Source organism: Ambystoma mexicanum, chromosome 4p (genome assembly GCF_040938575.1).
Source record: "Ambystoma mexicanum isolate Mex_15411 chromosome 4p, UKY_AmexF1_1, whole genome shotgun sequence".
Lineage (NCBI taxonomy): Eukaryota > Metazoa > Chordata > Amphibia > Caudata > Ambystomatidae > Ambystoma > Ambystoma mexicanum.
In genome coordinates, this window is record NC_090927.1 from 224,097,346 (window position 1) to 224,122,923 (window position 25,578).

Genomic DNA, 25,578 nt, shown 5'->3' on the forward strand with positions numbered 1-25,578 from the left:
TTTCTAGGTGATTTAGTCATGCTGTTGCTTGTTGACACATAGGGAGTGTCATGCCATGCACTTCTAGTTTGTTAAATTGGTTACAGTTGGCAAGGTTTGGCATTAAGCACATGCATTTTTAATTTTGTTGAGTTAATTGGTCCATTACATTAGGGGCAGATGTGTTTTGTCCATGCAGCTCATTTATTCTACTTTTCAAGGATGACTTTGCATCTTCAGTGAGCACACCAGTTCAAATGTTTTGTTTAAAAGTGAACACGTGTTACTTCTGCAGTCTGACTCATGTTTTGTGTAAGTTCTCTGTAGAAAAGGACATCATAGATTGACTTTGCATATGCTGGTGAGTGTATTACGGCATTCTTTGTAGTCAAATGTTTTAAATATGGGTTGCCCTTTCACTAATGTTAACTGCAGGAGGTCTCCAAAATCAATAACATGTTTTCCTCCAAACAGTTCTTCGTATCTAGTGTTTAGGGCTTCTACATTCTTAGATGAATAAAAGCAAACATTGGGTTGGAAACCATGCTTACTTCATCTACTACGAGGATTTCATTTGTCCTCGGTTGCAGCTTCGGCTGACAACTTGTAATCTAATTTGTTTTGGTGTTCTAGTGGGAGGAGTAGTCGGTGTAAAGTTATACCTCCTATGTTTTAAGCAGCTAGATCTGTGGGGGATGTTACAATAGCAGAAAGGTTATTTTTTATTTTGTCTTGCAAACATTTTCTGATTTGTTTTAATCAGGAAGGTTTTGCCAGAACCAGCTTCAACACTTGCATACAAGAGCAGAGGTTTGTCATTTTTACAACTGCAAGTATTATTTTCATGTTTAGTCCATGTTCAATTTTGATATTGGCTTCTAGGTAAATGGTGACTTTCATTATTTAACTGTGATTTGAGCACTCACACATCTTCTTTCCATGGTATTTTCTACCTGATTCATTGCCATTTCTGCTTCATTTTGAATGACTGGTTGTTGGCTTCCTGTAAGAGATAGTTGATTCTTTTCTGGAGTTTCTTTAGTAGTGTTTCTATTTTTTTGTTCTTGTTGGCATTTGCTGTGTAACATTTCTGTGTACTGTTTAAAATGATCATTTTGTTATATGATCTGATATGATAGGTTATTTATAACGCACTTAATACCGAGAGGTTTCTAAGCGCGGACTCATCGATTGAACCTGTGTTACTCTGTGTCGTCTTGCTTCCAAGGCGAGCACGTTCCCCCTGAGCTATCCTCCCAAGACATATGTCCGCTCTGTCCTTATACTGCTTTCATTTGCATTGAACGTGTCCTGGTTTCTTTTCTCCAAGGTTTGAATAGTTGCAGTAGGGCCATGTATGCTCTTAAGATTTAAATGATAATTTCACATGGTTAATTAGACTGGTTTTTGAAAGTCTTACTAGACTTCCATCACAAAAGACTTTTTGTCAGTTGTCTCATTTGGCTTAACATTTTCATACAAATAGTTTTGGGCTATATCGAACAGGCACCTGTTTTCCAATGCAGTACTTCTGTTTGGATAGTATGTGTCCATGAGATTATTTATCAAGATGACTTGGCTGTTGGGACTGTGGCTATCGATTTTATTTTTTTTATTTTTGGTAGGATTTTTTTGCAATGAAGCTGGATCAAGGTTGAGCCAGAGAATGTTTTCAGATTTCCCATAGAAGGCGGTACCTGTTAAATAATCTGCAGCTTCGTAAGACCCACACTCTGTGACACCATTTTGATACCAAAGGTGAAATGAGTTTGCCAGATGATATGTCATTCCAGAGGCCTTTTAGCTCCATTTTCTCACCTTAAGTGAGCTGTCTTGAATGTCTGTTAGCATTCCACAAGATTGCAATGATATAATTGTAATCATTGATGTACTTGGATGCTGCTGCTTTTTTTTCTTTATTTATTTTTATTATTTTTCAAAATACAAACTAGGAACACATGTTGTCCCCCAACTCCCTCCTCCGACCCCGGAAGATTTCTTAGATGTCCTTGTTGTTCCTGGGAATGTCTATGAACTGAAAATGTCTGATATTCTTATATTATGTGGGCACCATTGTTCCATGTAGTCTGATTGCAAATAGTCCAGAATGTCTCCCCATTCCTTTGTGAAGGTTTCTTTTGATCCTTGTAGAGTGTGTGTGAGCTTTTCCATGGTCAGTTGTGCCCATACTTTTTGGAGCCATGTAAAGATCCATGGAGGTTCTTGTTTTTTCCAGTTTTGGGCTATTGTCGCCCATGCTGCTATGAGAAGACCCATGAAACTTCTCCATTGTGGTTTCCTAAATTTCTTGGCTGCCTGATCCTTTATTCCACATAGCCAGACTCTTTCCCCTAGTTGTTCCGCATCCGGGAATATCTTCGTGGTTTCCGACTTTATTTCTGACCAGAAGGCTCTAATCCCCCTACAGTCCCACCATATGTGCCTCCACGTGCCCACTTCTGTCCAGCCTCTCCAGCACGTGTTTGGTGTTTGGGGGTACATGGCATGCAGCCTTTCCGGTATGTAGTGCCATTGGGTTAGAACATTTAGGCACATTTCCCTTTTCTGGACTGATCGGGTGATTTTGGGAATGGTGTTCCATAGGTCTCTCCACTGTTTGTGGATATCCTCCCTCAGTGTCCTCGTCCACTTGACCATGTATGCCCATTTAATTTCCTCTTCCTGGGAGTTAATGTAGGTGTACAGTGAGGAGACCAATTTCTTTGATCCCGAGTTGGTTATTAGGAACTTCTCAAATGACTTGAGTTCTCTTGTGGCTGCTGTTTTGATGTCTGGGGTAGCCAGCCAATGTCTAAGCTGCTCATATTTGTATCTGTCTGCTTCCGTTAGTTTTAGTATTGTTTTGCATTCTTTGAATGTCCTTATTTCTTCGTGTTGGTACATTTCTCCTATTTTTGTGTATCCGGCCGCCTCCCACTTCTCGTAGGCTCCCTGCTCCATTCCCGGGGGGAATTGGGGGTTCCGGCAAATGGGTGTGAAGGGTCCCTCCACTGTGGTCATGATGCCCTTCCGCGTTTGTTCATCCCAGGCCTCTAGGGTGGTTTTCATGATTTCACTTATACGGAGGTTGGGGTGCCTATGTTTAGCTTTCCATAGAGTTTCTTCCAAGGGGAATCTGGCCACCGCCCGGTCTTGTGTCACCCATACTGTTTGCTGGTTGTCTCCCAGCCATTCTCTCAGGACCCATAGTTGAGCTGCCTGGTAGTATTTGCGGAAATGTGGCAGGGACATTCCCCCCTCCTTGGTGGGCGCCGTAAGAGTCGCTCTGGCGATCCTCGGTGGCCTTTTATTCCAAATATAGGACGAGGTTGCTTTAGCTAGTGTTTTAAAGAATGATTTGGGAACTTTTATTGGGAGAGCCTGAAAGTGATATAGCATTTTAGGGAGGATGCTCATCTTCACTGCTTGAATTCTACCCCACCATGAAACCATTAGGGGAGTCCAGCGCTCTAGTTCCCTCTTTACCCGTTCCAGAAGGGGGGGGTGGGTAGTTCCCATTGTATAGAGTTTCTATCTTGTGTGTCAAGGTTATCCCCAGATATTTGATCCCTTTTTCAGCTATTGTCAAGTCTAATGTTGCGGCTATTTCTTCTATTTCAGGCCTCTCTCCTGCTAAGAGTAACGGTTCTGATTTTTTCTTGTTTATTTTGAGTCCCGAGATTGCCCCGAAAGTCTCCAGTTCTCTGATAGCTATGGGTAGCGACCTCCCCGGGTCCGCTAGGGCTAGCAGCATATCGTCTGCATATGCTATTACCTTATGTTGTGTGCCTCCCATTTCTATCCCGTTATGCGGATTGACTCCCTGAGAGGTTCCAAGAATATGGCGTACAGCAGGGGGGAGAGTGGGCATCCCTGTTTGGTGCCCCGAGAGATCTCAATTTTGTCTGTGACCACCCCATTTATGGCAATCCTGATTGTTGGGGAGGTGTAATTGGCTTTTACCATTTTTATAAACTGTTCCCATATGTTGTAGAGTTTTGAATAATATTGACCACTCAACCCTATTAAAAGCCTTTTCGGCGTCTAGTGAGCGTAAGGCTGCCGGTTTGCGTGTGATCTCTGTTTTTTCCACTAATTCTTCTAAGGTTATCATGCGTTTGTCTCCCTGGGATAAATCCTGATTGGTCTGGGTTTATTATGGACGGAAGGAGAGGGGATAGTCTATTTGCCAGAATTTTGGTGTATAGCTTGCCATCTAAATTAATTGGTGCATAGGCCAGTAGGAGCTGGGGAAGGATGGGTCTTTCCCTGTTTTATGGAATACTAGCACCTTTGCTTCATTCATTGAGTGAGTCACATTTCCATTTTCTTTGAAGGAGTTTAGGAGTCTCGTCAAGACGGGGATGAGTATATCTGCATATTTTTTGTAAAAGGGGGCAGTAAAGCCGTCCGGGCCTGGTGCCTTGTCATTTGGGAGTGCGGCTATAGCCTTTTTTACTTCCTCTTCCGTGATCGGATTCTCTAATGCTTCTCTGTCTTCCTCTGGGATTTTAGGAATGGGGAGAGTTTGCAGATAGCTGTCTTGGTCGTTTTCATCTGGGTGATCCGTGGTATATAGCGATTGATAGAATTTACGAAAGACGTTTCCTATGTTTTGGGTTCTTGTCTGTAGTTCTCCTTGTGAGTCTGAAATGCTCTTTATGTTCGTGTTCTTTTGTTTTTCTCGTAATTGTCTTGCTAATAATCTGTCTGCTTTATTGGCTTTTATATATAGTCATTGTTTGAGGTATTGGAGGGATCTTTCGGCCCCTTTGGTGCGGAGCATTTCTAGTTGTCACTGTACGTGTTTTAGGGCCTTCTTGAGGGTTCTGGAGGGGTGGGATAGAAGTTCTTCTTGTGTGTCTGTCACTTTCTTGTCGAGTTCTTTTTCCCAGCGGTGTCTCTGGTTGTCTTTTGTGGCCTTTAGTGCTATGAGGTGCCCGCGGGTTTCGCTTTGAATGCCTCCCAGACTGTGCTTAATGGGACCTCCCCTGTGTCATTTTGTGCAAAATATTCAATTATCTTGTCCTTGATCGTTTCCCCCATTACTGTCCAGTTCCGAGTCCACCTCCCCTTTCTCCTCACCTGACTCCTCCGATGTACGTACACAAGGATCGGTCTCAAACTTGCCTGGCTTCTCCTTAGTCCTTGGAACCCTGCTCTTCTGTGTTCTGACCTTCTTTTCGTGAAGATAAGGTCTGGCCCCTCCGGAGGCCACCGTGACAGAAGAGTGGACCTATCGCCGGGGAACCCCAGGGGGCCAGCCTCAGTTCTAGGGAAAAAGCCAGAAGGCGGAAAAAACCCTAGTCCATAGATGGGTTCGGAAGGTAGGTCCTTTAGATGTTCAGAACTATAATTTGCAGTTCCAAGATGTCAGGGGTGATGACGTAGATAGTGTGTTTGAAGGCAGGAATCAAAGAGGCAAAAAGCAAGGTACGGAGTAAAGGGGTAGCTGACCCTGAGATAAGGGTAGAAAGGGAAAGTATCGAAAAGGGAAAAGGGAAACAGTAATTAGAAAGGGCTACTGTACCAAGTCTCAAGTAGTCTGAAGCAGCGCTAACCCCCTGCGGCGAAGCGGAAAGGAACAACTCGCCAGAAGGTATTACGCCGAGAAGGTAGACAAAGGTAGAAAAGTAACAAAGGCTTGAGAAACCCCGCGGCGACCAGCACAGCGCTTCCGTGTTTGTAAAAGAAAGAAGTACCAGTCAGAAGGGTTGAAGGAACAGCCGATAGCAAGTCCAGTAAGAAAGCTCCTGTTTCCGGACGCGGAAACACAGTGCGAGAAGCACCCTCGCGGCCCGAGTCCCAGGTTGAAGTAAGGTAAGTGGAAGTTTAGAGCAAAGAAAGAAATAGCGAAGCGGAAGGGTACCGCAACAGATGTAACAACTGCACTCTGTAGCGAATATGGAGATAATAGAAAGGTAAGGAATAGGGATAAAAGGAAGGAACATGGGGAAATGAGGATTAGGAGGTATACCCAGGAAGGCGATAATCCAAAGTCGGAGCGTTGAGAGAGAGTGAATAACAGATACAACGCGCCGAAAAGTGGGCGGAGACGGATTATATACGCTCAGCGTATTGATGGGCGCCATGTTGGGTGAGGACTAGACCGATCACCGGTGGAACCGCCAGCGATACCAATGTTTCCAATCTTGGGTCCTGACAATTACTGGGTCCCGGAGAATATCTTGAGGGAGCCTCCAACGCCATAGCCCCCCCCCCCTTTTCTGGGGTCGTCATTTCTAGCCAGAGTGGGGCATGATCTGATGGTGATATCGATCCCATTTCTATTTCTTGAATTTTACCCAAGAGACCCATCGATACCCAGAGATAGTCTATCCTTGACATTGTATTGTATACGTGTGAGAAGTACGTGAAGCCTCTCTGCTGGCCCTTTTGTTCTCTCCATACGTCGCAGAGTGCTAGTTGATCCATTTTTTGTTTGAGAAGTTTGGAAGGTGCACCCTGTGTGATGGGACCCCCGCGCTCCTATCTGTTTGTGGATGCCATGCTAAGTTTAGGTCTCCCCCCATAATCGCTTCCCCCTTCGCAAAGCCCTCGAGTTTCTCCAGAGCGTCCCGAAAGAAGCCATCTTGGCCTGTGTTGGGTGCGTAAATTGAGGCCAGGGTTAGGCGGCTTCCATCTAGTTGAACGTTAGTGATCGCGAGCCTCCCTTCCTTGTCCGTTAGCCTGTCTGTTAGGGCTACATTCACTCCTTCTTTTATTGCTATCAGGACCCGTGCCCTTTTATCTTTGGCATTGGATTGCGCTATTATCCTGTATCCCCTGAGATGTATTTTCTGTTTGTCCTGGGCTTTAATGTGTGTTTCTTGAAGTAGGAGAATGCTCGCCTTTTCTCTCCTGAGCATGGTCTATACTTTCTTCCTCTTTACCGGGGAGTTCATGCCTCTTATGTTGTATGTTAAGATTCTAAGTTTCCCCATTTTGTATTATGGCATTGTGAGTTTTAGTGATTCCCTGCGCGGTGTGACCCTTGCGTCTTCCGGTGCGATTCCCTTCCTGTTCCCCCATCATCCCCCCAACTTCAAACTTTAAAACATATAACTTCCCGAAGAGGGCCCGGGTACCTAAGGTTGCTAGGGCATTGAGCCTATCGCTCCGCCCTCAGTGAACTCGGTATCAACTTCGCGGGGGTTCCTATACCGCACATTTCCTCAGTCCTTCCTGAGTTTCAGTTCCCAGGGCTCCTTGCCGGACCGCCGATTTGTGCATTCCGTGGACATTTTAATATGTACACTTGTTTACCCATTCTGCTTCTTCTTTTGCTGCATTTCTTCCCAGCCTCTCGGCCTCTTGAGGTACCCTCCGCTTGTTGTGTTGGCTAATCCCCTCGTTCCTTCCGTTTGTATGTCCATTATCTGTAGGCCTTCGTCGCATGTTGTCACTCTTCTGTTTGCCTTCTCGGGTAAATAGGAGGCCGAACGGAAATGTCCACTTGTAACTTATTTCCTTCGCCACTAGTTCCTTGACTAGCGGTGCCATATCTCTTCTTTTTTGTAAAGTCACAGAGGCCAGATCCTGGTACAGGTGGATGTCCGTCCCATTCATCCTGATGTGGTCCAATTGGCTAGCCCTTTTTAAAATGTGTTCCTTTTGTGGGTAGGAAGAGAGGGCGGCTAGGACATCTCTTGGTCGATCTCCGGGCGCCCCTGTTCTTCTTGGTCCCACTCTGTGGACCCTGTCGATCCCTACGGAGTTCGCTTCCTGTTCTCTCAGAATGTCTCTGAACACTTCCTGGACTGCCTTTTTGAGATCCTTGTCGAGTACCGACTCCATGATGTTTTTGATTCTAATGTTGGCTCTCCGGGAGCGATTTTCTAGGTCTTCGCACTGGATCTCTAGGTTGTGGGTTAAACGCACCAAATGTTCCTGGGTCTCGCCATATTGGCGTGTTTCGTCTTCTAGGCTTTGGATGATTCTCTCTACCATGTCGGTCCTCTCTTCGAGTTTGGCTGCGTCCCTCTTTACCTCCTGCACCAACTGCTTCATTTCGTTTCTCATGGAGGTGAACTGGTCCTGGATCGTGGTCATGAATATATCCTGTAGCTCCACGAACCATGAGTGCATGTCCTCCTTTGTTAAGGGTGGTGGGGGGGACGTTTGGGAGGTTGCAGTCCTCTGGGGGGTCTTCCTGTGCTCTCCCTCTAGTATGGACCTGGGGTTCCGCCAACCACATTTGAACTAGGTTCGCATCTTGTTTAGAGGTCTGTGAGTTTGGGAGTACTGAGCTCCCCTTCCCCTTGGTTTTCGACATGCCTTTCTTGGGGAATCCTGTTCTCCTGCGGGTACGGGGAGACGCGGTGTGCTTTTCAGAGGTCCCGGGAGGTGTCTCTTGCTTGTCGCTCTCGCGGGCTATCCCCTTGTTATGTGGGGTTGTTGGTGGGGTTGAGGGTCTTCCTGTGTGAGGCGGGTGTCCTCAATAGGGCTTCGTCTGCGGCAGATTCTTAATTGTCCTTGTTACCCCCCTCCGCTCTTCCCCCTCTCTCCTCTGCCCTGGAGTTGGGCTGATGTGAGGTTAGGGCTGGGCGAGTGACCCCCAGTGTTTGTTAGTGTTGTGGGGGGGGTGCTCTCACCTTGTGCTCCTCCGGGCGGCCGATGGCGTTCTTCGTGGTGTTCCGGCACCGGGCCTTCGCTTCTTCAAAGCGGGGCCGCGCGGTCTTGCGCTGTCATCCCCACCTCGCCGCTGCTCGTCTCTTCTTTTGGGGGGGGGCGGGTGAGCTCTCTCTCCCTCGTGTCGCGCTGTGGACAGGGGTGTTGCAGCGGCCGCCTGTGTCTCCCTTCTGGTTCCCCTCTTCCGCGGGAGCTCGTGGCTGGCTCCAGAGGGGTAGGGGTGGCTGCGTCGCTCTGCCTCCGTGAGCCCACGTCTTCTAATCCCTGCTGATGCGAGGTCGGCTCACGCCTGCCGGGTACTGCCCTGCTCGTTTCGGGTAGGTTTTCGTGGCTTTTTGTTAGATTCTGTCCTGCTTTATTGTCAATTCTGTGGCGGCTCGGGCGGAGAGAGAACTATGTGCGTCTCCCTATTCCGGCGGCCATCTTGGGAGTCTCTGCTTCATCTTTTTTAATGTTGTATGTGTTTTGGGGATATTTGCACTTTGCACTGAAGACCTGAAACAATTACTTGACCTTTGGTACAAACTGGTTTAGGGAATCCAAAGTGACATTTGAAGTATTTTCCTTTGTTTTTGTATCAATGTCGGCAGTATTTGCCACATGTATGTCATTGGAAACTTTTTAGGTCATTATGTATGTCTTTTGAAGGTATGTCGAGGTCACAGGTAGAGTGGTTTCTTAATAAATTGTAAAACAATGTCATTACTGTTGCTGCCTAATTTGAGAACTTTTTTAATCCACAAAAGCAAATGTGATGCTCCTCTGGATTGATGTTCTTTCCTCCCAAACAAGTGTTCTACTTCTCCGAGTGCAGGTCAGTTTTTATTACAGATGAAGTGTAACATGGCAATGAAACTATCTTTCCGCAGTTGGTCATGCCGTCGTTACATGGTTAGATATTTGCACAGCAAACATAATTCATTACCGATTCCACCTGGTCAAGGACCTCTAACCCTGGTTGTGATGCACATGGTCTTTGCACGGACACTTCTACAATAGGAGGAGGGAGAGAAACAAACAACTGGCGATAAGTATCTTACCTGCCCAGACTTAATGGTGTCCTCATTTCACACTAATCGAAGGCTACCATTTCAGCACCCGTGGCCTCTGGCCACATCCTGTTAATTCCTGAGAACCTGATCAAAACCCATGAACCATATGTCGGCTCTGCCCTTAAGCACTCCCTTGTACCAGGTTTATTACCCGTCCCCAAACTGACCACACCACGTGGCCGGACTTCCCTAGACAATTAATAATAGGCTCCCATATACTTAAAAATATTACATCTCCTCTCCACAATAGTGCCAAGTTGTAATAACCTGAGCCTGGCCGTAGCTGACCATTTAATATTATCACAGCTGCTTGCTGCCTTCAACCTCGCTCAACCAGCTTTCCTGGTCACACCGAGTTTATCTCACTACCCCAAGTTTCTGGGCCTGCACAATCACTAGCTACGAGGAGGCTCGCAGCATGCAGATGTGTTTTTGCCACGTACACAGTTTCCCCTAACTGTCCCACACATATATCTAAAGACCACTGTATGTATATCTGTCCCCTCAGTGGTTTCTCCATGCACAAATCTCCTTTCTCGCGTGCGCATATGAAACTCCTTGTGCTACGTGGCACGCCACACACCTACTTTATGTTTATATTGTATCAGCCGATTTGACATTATGTTGCTGTGCGTTTGTGAATCTAAAGTGTATAGACTATGCACGAAGTAACACATAGCCCATGCTCATTAACTACACTAGATAAATAATAAGTCGCAACATCGCCCAACATTGCCGTCTACCTCTGTCACCAATATGGCACGCACAACGCAAACCCCTTTTTCCAATTGAGACCTTTATTGACCACCTCAACACATCCCATGCATGCTGTGCACAACTTAGAGTAACCAACCATGTGGGGGTGGAGGGCGGCTAGATTTCTTAAATATCGACGTACATCAGCATGACTTTGGAACCAGTATTCCTTGGTATCAAGCATGTTAGCCACGAGATTTGTAATAATTGACTGCAACACTTAATCTTTGTCTTTTATCTTTTGAAGGATTTCAGTAGCTGACATGTTTGCGAAATGGGTATCGGTGTTTTAGTATGTGTGCAACTCTGTAACATAGTTGCTGTGTTTGCTTTCAAACAAGAGATGGAAAATGTATTCAATATTTTGCCAGTATTCTGGATCTTCAGACTACATTCGTCGAACGATATTCTGATGCCCTGATTTTTTTTATGGGTCGTTCATCGTGTCTTCCTCCTTTTCCTGTAGGGAAGAGTAGTGGAAAACATGCTTCTAACCCTTCCCCCCGCACTCCCACATCTACTCATTGGATACCCCTTGGCTTCACGCATTTGATATGTTTCATCTTCCATGGTGTCTCAGGAATGTAGTGGGTGAATGTATATTGGTCAAGAATGTTCTCTATAGTGATCGGATCAACATGTTCAACTTGACCAGTTTGTGGTGCAGCTTCATAAATTTGGCTGGTTTCTTTTAGGTTTTCTTCTATGCTTATATATGTAGTATTCATTGTTTTGTTTAAGATACTCTAGGGCTTCTTTAACTTTAAGTCAACTAGGTGTTGCCACATTTATTGTCTTTTGTTGGCACACCATTAACAAGTACAATCCAAGATTGTTGTACTTTTCATCCTACTCCTAGTGTTTCTACATTTTCGTCAAGCTGTAATGGGGAGTATACTACTTTGCCACAAATGCCTTAGAGTAATTCTGATGGAGGGAATGTGGCAGGTTTGGGTTACACATATAGTATAGCTTGAAATGGGTGTACTGTTCAAATTATGATACTATCATATATATTAAGTTGTTGGAGAACATTTGGAAGTGGAAATATTTGTAGGTTATTATTGATTGATTGATATGGCATTTGGTTATCATCAAGCTTACTATTGCAGTATGTGCAAACTATTAAGGTTTCAGTTATGTTGTATTGAAGACTACCATTGATTTGTTTGATTGTTAAGAAAAGAGCCCACATTCATGTCCCCCCCCACCCACCACTTCCACCTCTGACTCTGCCCTCACCAATACTCTTGACATTCTTGCCCCAGTCATGAGGATTCGCCTGAAACCTGCCTCTAATCTTAAAACCTGGTACAACACCGATCATGCGGCCCTGAAACGTAAGTGCATGGCAGCAGAACAGAAGTGGCAAACCTCAGGCTCATCCTCTGACAAACTGGCTTACCACCTGATCCAAAGGCAATACAGACACACCATCCGTGCCCAGAAAAGAACCCACATTCAGGCACAAGTTTCCGGTGCATTCAATAACACGGCTGAACTTATCAAGATCTGCAGGGAACTAGCCAAGCCCTCCTCATTCTCCTCCTTCCCTTCTCCCTCCCAGGCACTCTGCAATGCACTGGCCTCACATTTTGCCTCCAAAAGCCAGGACATCCTTACCACCCTTGCTACTCGCCCTCATAACCCGTCCCACACCCCCTCCTTCCTCCTTCACCCCTGTCACACCTGAATAAGTTACCACAGTTGTCCGCTCCATGAAGGCCTCTTCTAAGCAGGTTTCCCCCTGCTAATCCAGGACCATAAAGGATAACATTGGCTCTCTTGCCCCTGCTCTCGCTGATTTATGCATACTCTTTCGTCACAGGATCTTCCCCCTCCTCCCTTAAGCACTCCCTTGTGCGCCCACTCCTGAAAAAAACCTTCAGATCCTACCTGCTCTGCCAACTACCACCCTATTTCCATCACCCCCTTTCTGGGCATACTGCTGGAGAAGTTGCTTTTGCCCCAACTCACACACTGAACTTGTTGGTGGCCTTCACGACCATCAATCTGGATTGCGAGCATCCAGAGGCATGGAAACTGCTATTCTGAACACCCGTTAAGAACTGCTCGCATCTCTGGACTCCAACTCCCTCGCTGTCGTCATCCTTCTCGATCTCTCCTCTGTCTTTAACACCGTCAACCATTCCATCCTCATACAAAGGCTCCACGATACCCTTGGTATCTCAGAACAGGCACTGGACTGGCTGACATCCTGCCTGACTTACTGACCGGTCTTCCCATGATCACTATCCTCTCCACCTGGCTCTTTAACTTCTACCATCACCTCTTTTCCATCCAACTTCCAGTGTTACGCAGACAGCACACAGCTCTTTTTGAAACTCCCTGCCGACCCTCTTACACCCTCCATCATCCTAGACTGCCTACCTGCCATCCAGTCCTTCTGCATCGCCAATGATCTCTGATTCAAAGCCTCTTCCTGAACCATCTTCCACTCTGTGACCCGTCCAGCTAATCCAGAATAGGGCAGCAAGTCTTATCCTTGGCCTTAAGCACAGGGACCGCATCGCTCCTGCACTTAAATGTCTTCACTGGCTCCCGGTTGCTGCACGGATTAAATTCAAATCCCTCTGCATCATCCACAAGGCGGTCTGAGCCCAGGGACCACAATACCTGGCACCTTATTTTACTAAATACTCCCCCCTCTTGACCACTACGCTCCACTGGCTCGACCTCTGTGTGTAAAGCGTTTTGCTAAACAGAGGGCAGGTGGCCATTTGCTTTCCTCAGCTGGCTCCCTCCTATGGAACAGGCCTCCCCCTCCCTCTACACCTTGAGCAGGATGTTCTTAAATTCCATAAGCTCCTTAAGACTCTCCTCTTTACCTCCTCCTTCCCTTCTTCTCTCCCCTGGTAATCCCACAGTTGCTGCGATTGGTGTCCTGGGCCTTTATGCATCCTAGGGACCCTGACCTCCCACGCTCGATTGAGACCCTGAACCTGTCTATCTGCACCTGCACTTACACCCTCAGCCCTGGTGGCACGCACTTGGCTCCTGGCCGTGTAGCATTCAACGTTCCTAGCACTTAATCTGTGGCTCAACCATGAGCTCAGACTCCGCAGCACTGACCCCCCTGCCTTCTTCCTTGCTACACCTGCACGTTCTGAATACTCAGAAGGCATAGTAGGTTTGTCCTGTTTTCCTCTCCTCCTCCCCACTGCTCTTACATATTGCGTTTTTAATGTACTTTAATGTATTTCCCACTCCTGCTCCCTCCCTTGCCATGTGGGCGCTTTGAAACTGTATTTTCGTATTGTATAAGCGCCTGACAAGCAAACGATAAATAAAATAAATGTATGTTCTACTGTTAGATATAAGGCTAATTGGAACCATTTTGATTCTTCATTATCTTCTATCTTGTAGGACATGTATACTATTTTTGTACTTTTCGTATAGAAAGTTCTGCGACAAGACGCATACTTTGTCTGGAATTTCAGCAGACGTGTTTTCAAACTTTGCTATTGCTTTTTTGTATGTGTTTGTAAGGAGGTTAGTGTTAGAAAGTTGTTGGTTAATGTTTTGTAATTTGACTGTTTTCTAGTTCCATTCAAAAATATTAACCTTGTATGTATTCGTTTTGTCTGACTTCTTCGGGTGTTCTATTTAGGGGATTGGCATTGCGTTTCTGTAGTTCTAGAGCAGAACCTTTTAGCATTGTACAATCTATGCACAAGGTTTTGCTTTGTAAAATGGTGTATTGCTAAATTTTTATATGAAATTCCTGAAATGCAGCTAATGAATGTCCTCATAGCCCCGTGTGGATGCAAACTGGATAGGAGTCCCATTTTTAGTTAAATTTGGATTCTACTTTTCTTTTATTTTAACATAGTGATTGAGGAATTGTCGCATACATTTGAACGACTGTTGGCGCCCATTGCATATTGATCTGCAAATCCAATTGTACACTGGACGACTTGTGTGGACATGAGGAACATTTGGTTAAAAGTTTGTTGGGGAAGATTTTTCTATAAAGGTTTCCTTTGCCATAATGGTATCTGCTACTATTTCATAGCTTCCTCCATTAGAGTCTATGGCAATTGGGTTTGTTTGTTTTTCGTTGGTTATATGCTTCTTCACTGAAATAGAAGTTAGGAAAAAGTTATGTATGTTCACATTGCACATCTTTTAAACTTTTTTGTTGTTTTTTTTAAATTAAATTTGTTAGTGGTTTTGTTCTTTTTAAAACTAATATAACGAATTTTCATTTTAGTTTAAATGCGATGCTAATCGGAAGTATCAGTTTTCTTTGGTCATTTTTAAGTGAGGAATGTGAATTTTCAGATCTTTTTATGAGATTGCTAAGACCCCTGCACCAGAAAACGTTTTGTAAAATGCTTTACTTGGCTACATTGGCATTGCTAGATATAGTTTGAGGTTCCTTTTTCAGTTGTAATTTATTACAACTTATTTGGTAACTTTTTTCTTTTTTGATGTAGTAGCAATACTTTTGTTAGTGGTGACTATTGTACTTTAAAACAGCAGTTACTTGTTCTCTCGCTTGTACGTTTTCTATACATTGTTTTAATAGAGGGTGAGCATATGACTTTCCCTTCTTTTTATCTGCTTGATATTAGTTTTTCCTACAGCTTTGAGTTTTAGTAGGCATTGTTTTGTATCTGTTAGAGGACAATAAGTGTGCACTTTAATGTTGCATAAGGGTTCTGTGGGTGTCATTGTAGAGGGGTGAGTAAGAGTGGTGTATGGTTAATGATGTGGATTTATATTGGGTACTGGGATGAGGAAGAGGGGTGTTGAGTGATCATATAGATTATAATTGTGAAGTCTTATGAGGAGGAGGGATCAGGGATAATGGAGAATGTGAGGAAGAGGGGTGTGTGGAAACCTGAAGGTGTCTCCCTAGCTAGTCCCCGGGGATCTATCATTCAGGTGCCCAGGACATGGCCATCGCTATTGGATCCAGTTCCTAGTGGTGGACCAGTGAGGGAGGATCACCTGGATGGGGGGGTCGTTGGGGGGTGGGACACAGACAGGTGAGATGTGTTATCCCCTTCTTTCGACACCTTTTCCCCTTCCTACCACATACACTGCTCCCCCTTTCCCACACACCATGAAAGACAACAGACTAACACTAGAGCTGTTTACCTGGCATGTCCCAACACAAGGGTCAGGCAAAGACCAGCAATTGACCAGAATCGCACACACCGGATGGACCTTACCCTTCTCCGAGCTAACCCAGCACGGGAGTTAAGCTCAAGAGGAGGCGAAAGACGCCGCATACAGAGAGGGTGACAAGGAGAGAAGCGACCTTGCCCTTTCCGATCAAGGCCCGTGAAACCTCTGCAGACGGAAGCATAGGAGAGCAAACAGCCAGCGTGGTTACATGTCTTTCCATCAAATCTATTCCATCAAAGATTAATACCATTGAATCTTTTCCATTGAAAAATGTTACATCGAATTCCCATACATAAAGTGCAAAGTGTTTATGCATCAAAACTCTTTCATTGAATAGGGTTTAGTTATATAAACACTTTACATGTTTTGGATGGAAAGTCTATGAAACATGCATAACGTTACAGGGAGCTTTCCAGTGCTGAAATCTATAAAGTATTTCAGCACTGGCCAGTTTCCGCTAACCTGTTGTGTTTATTGGGGAGTCTCTCCCTGCCCCCCACCCCAAACGCCCTCAACCCCCAGGGGTCCTCCTCTTTTACCCCCCACCAACCCCCATTTTCAAAATGTAACCCTTGTGCAGTGCTGAAATCTTTAATGTATTTCAGCACTGGACAGCTCCTTCTATCTTCTGGTGTTTGAGGGGTCTCCCATAAACCCAAACCCCCAGGCGACCAACCCCCATTTTCAAAAATTAACCCTTTCTTCAACCCATTGAATTTCCAACCCAAACGTACATCTATATTAGTTTGAAATCCATTGAAATTCATTCAGTGAATATGCTTTTCAATGGAAAAGCATTTCAATGAATACATTTAGATGGATAATGATTTGATGGAAATTATTTTGATGGAAAGACTGCATACCAGCCAGCGTGTGTTGCAGCAGGTGTCCGCAGTACACAAGACCCTCCTCTGCTGATTACCAAGCGGGGGAGAGACGCTTGTCTTGAAGGTACCAACCTTGACTCCAAAGAGAAGGAAAGACAACCAGTTCATCACAGCTGGTGAGTCGAGGGGAGAGTCTATAAGAAACCGAACTGTGTCGAACGAAAAATAGCGAATGGCTAATTTGAACTTTAAAAGGTTTAAAGAAACAATTGATGAAAGGGGGGGGGCACAGCAACAGCGGGTCCTTTGTTCTGTCCTTTGGCCATTTTGTCCCTTTGCCTTCCCCAGGTCGAACAGACCCGGGAATTTCATTATTTGGTCATGCAGACACACACGCAAACCGAAGCTTTCGCAGGCTTCTGCATGCCTTGTGTGTGTGTGTGTGTGTGTGTGTGTGTGTGCGTACCAAGGATGTGGGCTGGAGCTGTCTAGTTCCAATACACATCCTGGGTGCTGGGATGACTGGGGCCACCGTGGTCTTCGATTGGTCCACGTCTGGAATGGTTGAATGTGAGCAGATCTCTTATTGGTTTCTCTTCCTTTTGGTGCGAAGGAGATTCTGGATAAGAGCAGGCACCCTAAACCTATTCCAGGTTGATCTTCTGCGTTCACACCAATCTTGGTAAAGGAGCCAAGTATCCTGAACTGAAGAGGCAGATCCGTGGAACCGCTGGTGACCCGCTGGAAGGTTTGACACCCTGACCCCACTGTTGTCCAGTAGGGGCCCCTGTTTCTCATCGATCACAGAAGGGCTGCAAGGGCGCTCCGACCTGTTGGAGTAGTGGGACTAACTACTCTCGGCACCGCCTGCTTAACCTGAAAAGTGTTCCTAGACTGTCCAGTGAACTGACCAGCTCGTACTGGACCTTTGCCTTGGAACTGCCACCGCCGTCTCGAGTTTTGACCTGAGACGTTGGGAACCGTAAGCTCTTGGTAGAAGACACTCTCCCGCTGAGTTTCATACACCTAGCTTTCCTAGGTCTGGAATTAGGAGAGTCCGCCTGAACCCGAGCATACGCGGAACCCGTGCCGCCCCGGTGTGGTGACTAGCTTCGTGGGTGCCTTGATGCTGTGCCATCCTGTGCCCTAAGAAGAGCTGGAGTGGAACTGGCCCAATCCCTTACCAAGAAGCGGAGAAATCGCCACTGTCAAACCACGGACTGAGGCCCCGGAACACAGCCCCTGAAAGCCGGAAAGCAACGCAACTGCTGGACTCGAACATGCAAACGAACTGCACTTGACAAGTGAAGTTTGGTCCAGAGTGCTTCGAGGGCCGGTGAGTACTTGCATCACTTACCGGTGGCCCTTGGCGCATCCATAGACCTTTACGCACCAGTGTACCCCAAGGGCCACTCTCCTTTGTTAGGGTAGCCTGTGCTACCATCCTATTCCAGATTCCTGGAAATAGCTCTGCGCCCTTGTGGAGACCCTCCTTGAATAGTGGAACTCTATTCTTCATTGCCTTACCCCCCCCTTCCTTCAACACTACAGCCCCTTGAAGAGACCCCTTGTGTACTTTAACTCACAATCGAGTGCAGTCATGCGGAACGTACTTTTGAGCACAAGACTCCACACTTCATAGGGATTGGACTGCCTATTAGTTAGGGTTGAGACTCTTGAAGAATGGCCTAAAGTATATTTGCACTGTCTGACCCTCTTCTGTTACAGGTTGTGGATCTTTCCTTGTTGAACATTCTTTTAGGCCAATACTTACTGTATATATGTTTCCTAGTATAGTGTTGTGTTAGTGTTAATATTGCTATGGTTTCACCTTGTATTTGATTTAAAAGGCCTTTAATAAATGTATATGTTTTTTTGATATATACACCTGACTGAGAGTAATTTGTGGTGTTTACTGTGTTTGCTCGTTGTGGACTTTCGATCACCCTCACCCCTCTTGAGACCTAGTCTTGACTGCCGCCAATGCTACCTTGATTGGTCTGGCTTGTCCAGAGGGTTACCCTGTTCCAAGAAACTAGGCTGGCCTTCTGAACCTCTGCCCACTAGGTCCGAGTTCAGAAAACACCTTTTAGCAGCAAATGGCCGGAAGCTTTGCAGACAAGATCGCTCTCGATTAGGGGGTCCGTTGGGTGGTAAGGTGGTGGGGCGTACACTCCAACATCGCCCGGGGCACAGGGTTTAAAAATGCCCCCATACCAGGAGACTGTCACCATGGACGCTTCCCTTGAGGACTAGGGAGCCCACACCGGATGTCTGCACGCCGAGGCCTGTGGCTGGCAGAGAAGTATCCCCTCATCAATATCCTAGAGCTTGGGCAGTGTTCTGGGCTCTCAATTCATTCCTTCCATCCCTGAAGGGCAAGGTGGTGAGGATCTTCACTGACGACGCAACCACAATGTTCTCCATCAGGAAGCAGGGGGGCACCCGATCCCCAAAGAGGCGCAGAACTTGTGCCACTGGTTCGTCGGACAGGAGATGTTCCTCATCCCCTTTCACCTGGGGGAAGTAAAGGACACCATCGCCGACTCCCTCAGCAGGGAGTTGTGCTCATGCCACGAGTGGTAACTTCTGCAGGACCAGGTGGACCTCATCTTTGAGTAGGGCAGGCCGCAGATCAATCTGTTTGCGACGGCGGCGACCTCCAAATGCCAGAATTTTGCCAGCAGGTTTGACCAGCCGAGGAGCATGGAGGACGTGTTCTCCTTTCCACGGGAAGGCCTGTTTCTGTACGCGTTCAATCCGTTGCCTCCCCTGCTGCGAGTCATCAGTCACACAGTGCCGATGCAGGATGATACTTGTCGCCCCACTGTAGCTGAGGCGGATTTGGTACCCAGACCTTCTCAGCCTGTCAGCATCGCCTCTGGTCAAGCTGCCAGTGGTTGTGGATCTGCTCACCAGAGAAGGAGGCGCAATCCTGCATCACGGCCCAAGATCGCTGAACCTGAGGGCTTGGCTCCTGCAGCCCTGGAGTTTGGAGAATAAGAGTAGCCGGCAGCCTGCAGGGAGGTCCTTCCCAAGGCCAAAGCATCCTCAACTATGGTCACAAGTGGAAGCGCTTCGCTAAGTGGTGCCGGTCGCAGAGGATTACACCTCTGAGTGTCACGGCCCCGCAGGTTCTTCCATACTTTTGTCCTTGGCCAAGGCACGGCTGGTGCACGCCTCTATCAAAGTGCATCTGGCGCTATCTCACTCTACACCAGGTCTCCAGGAAGGTCTTCTCTTTGTCCCACTGTCTTGTCAAGAAGTTCCTCAAAGGACTGTTCTACATCTTTAGTGCCAGTAAAAGCACCTACCCCAGTGTGGGAACTCAACGTGGTGAAGACGAGACTCATGGGATCCCCCTTCGAGCCTATGCATCAGGCCCCTCTCAAGTTCCTCTCGTGGAAAACGGCTTTCCTTGTGGCCATCACCTCTGCCAGGAGAGTGGGTGAGAGCCAGGCCCTATCCTGCAATCAGCCATATCTGACTTTCCATGAATCGAGGGTGGTGCTGCGGACGCACCCCTCCTTCATGCCACAGATTCCATCGGAATTCCACCTCAACAAGCCTTTGGTGTTACTTGTGTTTTTTCCAAAGCCTTCGTCACCGGCACTCACTGGATGAAGTTCTACGTGGCGCGCACAAAGAGTTTTCGGAAGACAGCTCAACTATTTGTGAACTTTGGTCCTGTAAATCGTGGGAAGGCCTTGTCCAAGGCTTCCATCTCCAGGTGGCTCTCTGGCTGTATAACACACTGGCATCGGTTGGCCAACCGAATGTTGCCCGGCCATCCGAGAGCCCATTCCACCAGAGTGATCGCTGCGCCGACAGCGTTCCTGTCTGGTGTGCCCCTGCTCGACATCTGTAGGGCTGCTACGTGGATGTCTACGCGCTCCTTCACCAGGTTCTGCTGCATCTACAGGGAGTCCAGGGTCGGCCAAGCAGTGCTACGCAACCTGTTCACTTGAGGTGAGTCTGTTCCAGAGGTCAGAGCTTTGCTTCTGTTGAGCCTTGCCACCTCCCGTGGTTGTGTAATGTGGTACTGCTATGTATTCTTTATTCATGAGCATGTGAATCCATGCCAGACCCCATGCTGGAGAAGGAACAAGTTACTTACCTGTAACTATTGTTCTTCAGCATGTGTCTGGCATGGATTCACATGCAAACCCTCCCTTCTACCCCTCTACAGCTCTTCTTGGTCATACTGCCACTGTACGTGCTACCAAATCTGAAGATGGCTGACAGAGGAGCGGCTTAGGGAGAGGGCACTCACTGGCTGGGGGCGGTATGACCCAGAGTACAGTGATTGTCAATCATCATAAATGCTATTACGGTAAGTAATGCATGTCTTGTAAGTGAAAATGAAACCTTTTTTCTTTTACCAAGGATTCCCGGCCTGACGACAGGGAATATTCATGAGCATGTGAATCCATGCCAGACCCATGCTGGAGAACAATAGTTACAGGTAAGTAACTTGTTCCATATTTTATGTTGTTCATGGAATTCATTCATTAAATGTTGCAAACTCAGAGTAAATGTCTGATTGATAGTGAACGGTTGAAAAGGAAAGCAGTAGAGGCAGTTCCTCAGAGTGCATTTCCTTTCTGAGAGATGTTTGAAGGCGGAGCTGCAATTGCACACCAGCGTGCTATTGTGGTTAAAAACTGTCTGACTCCCCCTCTCCTCCTGTTCAGACTCTGCCTGCCTTCACACGCTCATTCCTGTAGTGTGAGAGCTTTGCTTGATTTCGATCTTCGCTGGATTGTTCCTGCGTTCCTCGCAGCAACATTGTTTCACCAGCGAGTGTGTGGAACTTGACCTTAGGAAAAGCAGCTGCACGCTGTACACTGATGTGTTTATATGAGCCTGCTGAGCAAAGGAAGCATTCTAGACCCCAGCAAGAGTGCCCATCAGTCGGAGAAGGTGGACAGTCGGCTCGGCCTTACTTTTATAAGGCCTCCTAGCCCCTTTCTTTACACAATGATCCCCGCGACGATCCCTACTGAAGACCTGTGTTTGATGGATACAAGAAGTTGTGTGTGCGGTCTACGAGCCTGGTGAGCTCAGTGAATGGTGACCACCTTGTGCCAGAAGCTGCGCACGGGGGGGGGTCTTGTTGATATAATTAAACAAATTGGTGGGATCAGGTGGAGCAATCGCAGTCACAGGCTCCCGCTGGTTTCCAGCAGGATTAAGCAGTGAACGTTTGAAGGTGATAGAGGGATCCAGTAATGGGTCGGAGAATATACTCCTAGTGTGAGACGGAGGGAGACAGCGAGTGAGATTGATGAGTGTGACTGAAAAAATTGTGAACATGCTTTTTATCTCACTGATTAGCGCCTCATTAACTCTGCCTGCATTTTTTTTAAATGCCTTTGAAGAGAAAATACAATCCCTGTGGCGATAAGCGAATGATGAATCGTGGACAGAAGGAGATTTGCTTAATACAGGAAATTTCCTGGCACCACTGGCCACATTAATAGTGTCCGTTCACATGTCCAACTTACTTGCGGACCTAAAATTACAAAATATATTGGTGCACAGGAGTCAGGAGCTGAGTGTGTGCCAAGTACTGAGACTGTGCTTTTTCAGGAATGTCGACTGCAATGGCCAGTGTATCAACTGAAATAGATGATAATAATAATTCACCTTTGAACATTTGTCTGTCTTTGCAAGCCAAGGCCCAACAGTTACAACAATCAGAGCTAAGGATATACATGGGTTTAACGCAGTTAGAGAAGCCATGCAAGTTGGCAGTAACTCTACTTTGATAAATCAACGTCTTTCTGGTTCACCTCGCCTAACCTGCCTAATTGAAGATTCCCTCAATGTGGTATTTGATCAGAGAACATTGCAGAACTTTAGGACAAGATCTCAGCCCACTAATAGTGCGGATGGAAGTGAAGCTCTGAGTATAAAAAAAATATCTTACTTACTGGATGTGCCCAGTAAGATATTTGCAACCTGTCTGCTATGTAGCATTGAGAAATGGATGGGGAAACATCAAGTATTAAGCTGGAATCCAGCAGGATTTCAGAAAGTGCTCTCTTGTATTCATAATATTTTTATAACGAAATCTTTGATCCATCAATCGGGTGCCAAAAATGCTACACCCCTGTATATTATCTTTGCCGATTTTGCCACAGAGTTCGATACAGTAAAGCGTTCAAAATTGTGGAGAAATCTAGAATTTACGCTTGTCAACTCCTCCAAGAGACTAACGTGGCCAGGGTAAGGTTGAGCGGCGCAGGGGATATGACAGCCCGATACAAATTGGTAAAGGAGTAAAGCAGGGATGTGTACTTGCCCCTGCTCATGGTTGATGTAGGAGACTGTATGGGTAAAGCTTGCAATTTCCCACCTAAGTTGGTTAGTACCAAAATTTGACATCTTGCCCATGCTAACGACTTGGCAATTTTTGACACAACCCACGTGGGTATCAGCAGAGCGGCTGCAGCATTAGTTGAATATGCAAAGGCTAACAACTTGACCATTAATCTAGATACATTTAAGTTTATGAGATTTGGGAAAGCTAAAGAGTCTAATATGAATATTGTAAGGTATGAAGTGCCAATGGTTCCAATCGGGCGTCCCACGCAGGACCAGGACTCTTGCCCTTGTCCTAGGATGTAGCGCTCAATTAGAATGCTTTTTCTTTATTTTCTATGAATTCAGATTGAGCTGCCACCCAACCCGTCTCACACCCACTTTTACAAATACCCCTGGTCACAATGGACCATGAACCAGGCCGGTGGGTGGTAATCCAATATTTATTTATTTTAAAATTCAAATGAGATCACACTATTAATATTGGGCCCCAATCACCAATAGGGTGATAATTACAAAAGAAATGATGAAATACACTTAGTTTGACCTTCTTTTATAACATTTCCAAAGCACAGTTGAATAGGAGCAATTTTACAGTTCGGGTAGATAGCACCCGAGTTAAGATTTCCCCCTGCAGTGCTCTCTCAAACCCCAATTAATTGAATTTTGAGTGAATAGAAAGGAGCAGCAAGTAGTCAGCAAGTAGGATTTTTAAAACCCTTTGCAATTGCCTAAATGACACTCGGAATTGGTGAATAATTAATTTAAACGTGCGGTTGAATAAATGAGGTAAATATGATTTCTCATAGTATCAGGGATGTAATATCACTATCAACTACAAGGCAAGGTATCAACAACGGGCATACAGTTCAGGAAGCAACTTGAGAGTAAGAACACAGTGCAGCCAAAATCGCACGTCGAAAAGAAGCATTTTACACTTTTTCAGTTTAAATGTCAAAACTGTTTTTTAAAAAAAGGGTGAAATAGACAATCGGAATCCGGTTTTTAGGCTGGGTGATAGATGCACATCACAGGGATAATATAGAAGTGAAAGGGTGACTCTAGCTGAATAACTGGATGAGATTTTCAATGTGGAAGGAGATTCAGTTTTGAGAAAATAAAAGCAGTTAACAGAGAAAAACTTAAACTAGATTATCAAGAAGATAGCGCTGCCCATGAAACGGGTTGAGCAACCGTCTTAACCCCCTTCATGCTGCATGTCTCTAAGTGGAAATGGATAAAATTATTGAAAATATGACCAAGGATTTATGCAAGACAGAAATGAGTAGAAGAATGGCGCTAATGCTTGGAGATCAGGGACAGTATGCACAGAGAATTCTGACAGTTTTAAACAAGTTACCAGTGTATGGATAGGGTTGCTTAGAAAGTGGAACAAATACAAGATATCAAGATGGAGTAGGCTATGTGTGGCCATCGGATGGGGGGAAATACTCACAATCCACACTTGGGATTTGGGACAGCCAGCTGGGTTTCTGGACAGTGAGGTAATATCTGGTCACTGTCACAGTGGCGGACTCTCCTAGCAGAACAACAGCTGGGCCTGTCTGGTCACTGAATAGCAAGTGTACAGCTGGCGTGCAGATGGTGGGGAAAAAGCCGGTCTGATCACAGGATACTCCCAAAAGGGTACCATAGCTTTTCCCCCTAGTTATTGGTATTTTTAGTGGGGTTTCTGGATCAATGGTCCTGCCTGGATAGGGTCAGCTATGCTCTGGCCTGGCAGTAGAGTCTGGAATCTTGCAGAGTGAAGGTGGAATATCTGGATAAGCAGGCGCTGGAAAATTCAGAAGAGAGTCCCTCCTGTGAGTTTTCCCCCCTTATTTATAAGGCGGGTGACATCACAGGATTTATTTTTGGGCAGAACTAAGCTAGACCTACCCCTAGAAACTGGATAGGTCAGCCTATGTTGGTCACCTTCTCAAGGTGGGGACTCGGTTTATGGGGTTGTGTTTTATAAGGAACAAAGCCATCCCACAGTCCTTTTTGCCAAAAATCAATCTTAACATAAATCACACATTTATACAGTTGTGGCATTTTTGCAAATTACATAGGCAAATTGCATATTTAATAAAGAACATGGTATTCCAACTCCCAGGTCTATACAACCTTATGTCGCCCTTCTAATAATCTTTTGCTATTTTTAGTGGGAACAGTTTTACCCACAATTCCACTATTTTAGATGTGTGCATATTATCATAGAACATATTTCCATTAATTTTTTAACATTCCACCATATGTACTTTTCCCATGATTCACATTTTCCTGACTTTCGCGTCCCATATATGCTATGGACAGCCACGATATCTTGTTTTGAAGCCACAAAAATTACATTCAAACTGAAAGGTTTACATTACTGCATTGTCTGGTTGTAGAAATAACTGTCTTAAGGTTTATTAATAAATAAAAGGTCTTTTAAGCCAAATGGGCTGGCACTTTGTCCTTCAAATAAGGCCATTTCTTCCCAGGCTACCACCAACTGTCAGTTTAGCCCAGGGGTGCCATGGAGTTTCTCAGTTTGCTTGAATGGTAGATGGCACTTCCAAAAGTAAGACGTAGGTGTCCTGGAACTCAATTGGGTCAAGCTGGAGCCCAGACAGAAAGTCTGATGGGCGTGTTATATTCTTCTTGGTCATTCAAGGTTTTCAGAGGCAAAAAGTAACATGTAGGTGTCCCAGAAATCCATTGTGGCTCCTTTTAGGGGAAGGCCACTCCTGTTGCCAGCACACAAATGTCCTTTGAAGCCAAGCAGGAAACCTGTTTGACTGGTTCCCCAGTACAGCCAATGCATTTATTTATTTAGTTTTCCTGAGCCCAACAGGCAAGGCTGT

The 25,578-nt window shown here is 45.9% G+C and overlaps 1 protein-coding gene across 1 annotated transcript in view; it reads left to right on the forward strand.

Moving 5' to 3' along the window:
* The window catches only part of XKR5 (XK related 5), a 235,833-nt gene that overhangs the window by 79,329 nt on the left and 130,926 nt on the right, over positions 1-25,578 (forward strand). The gene's annotated exons all lie outside the window — the stretch shown is intronic.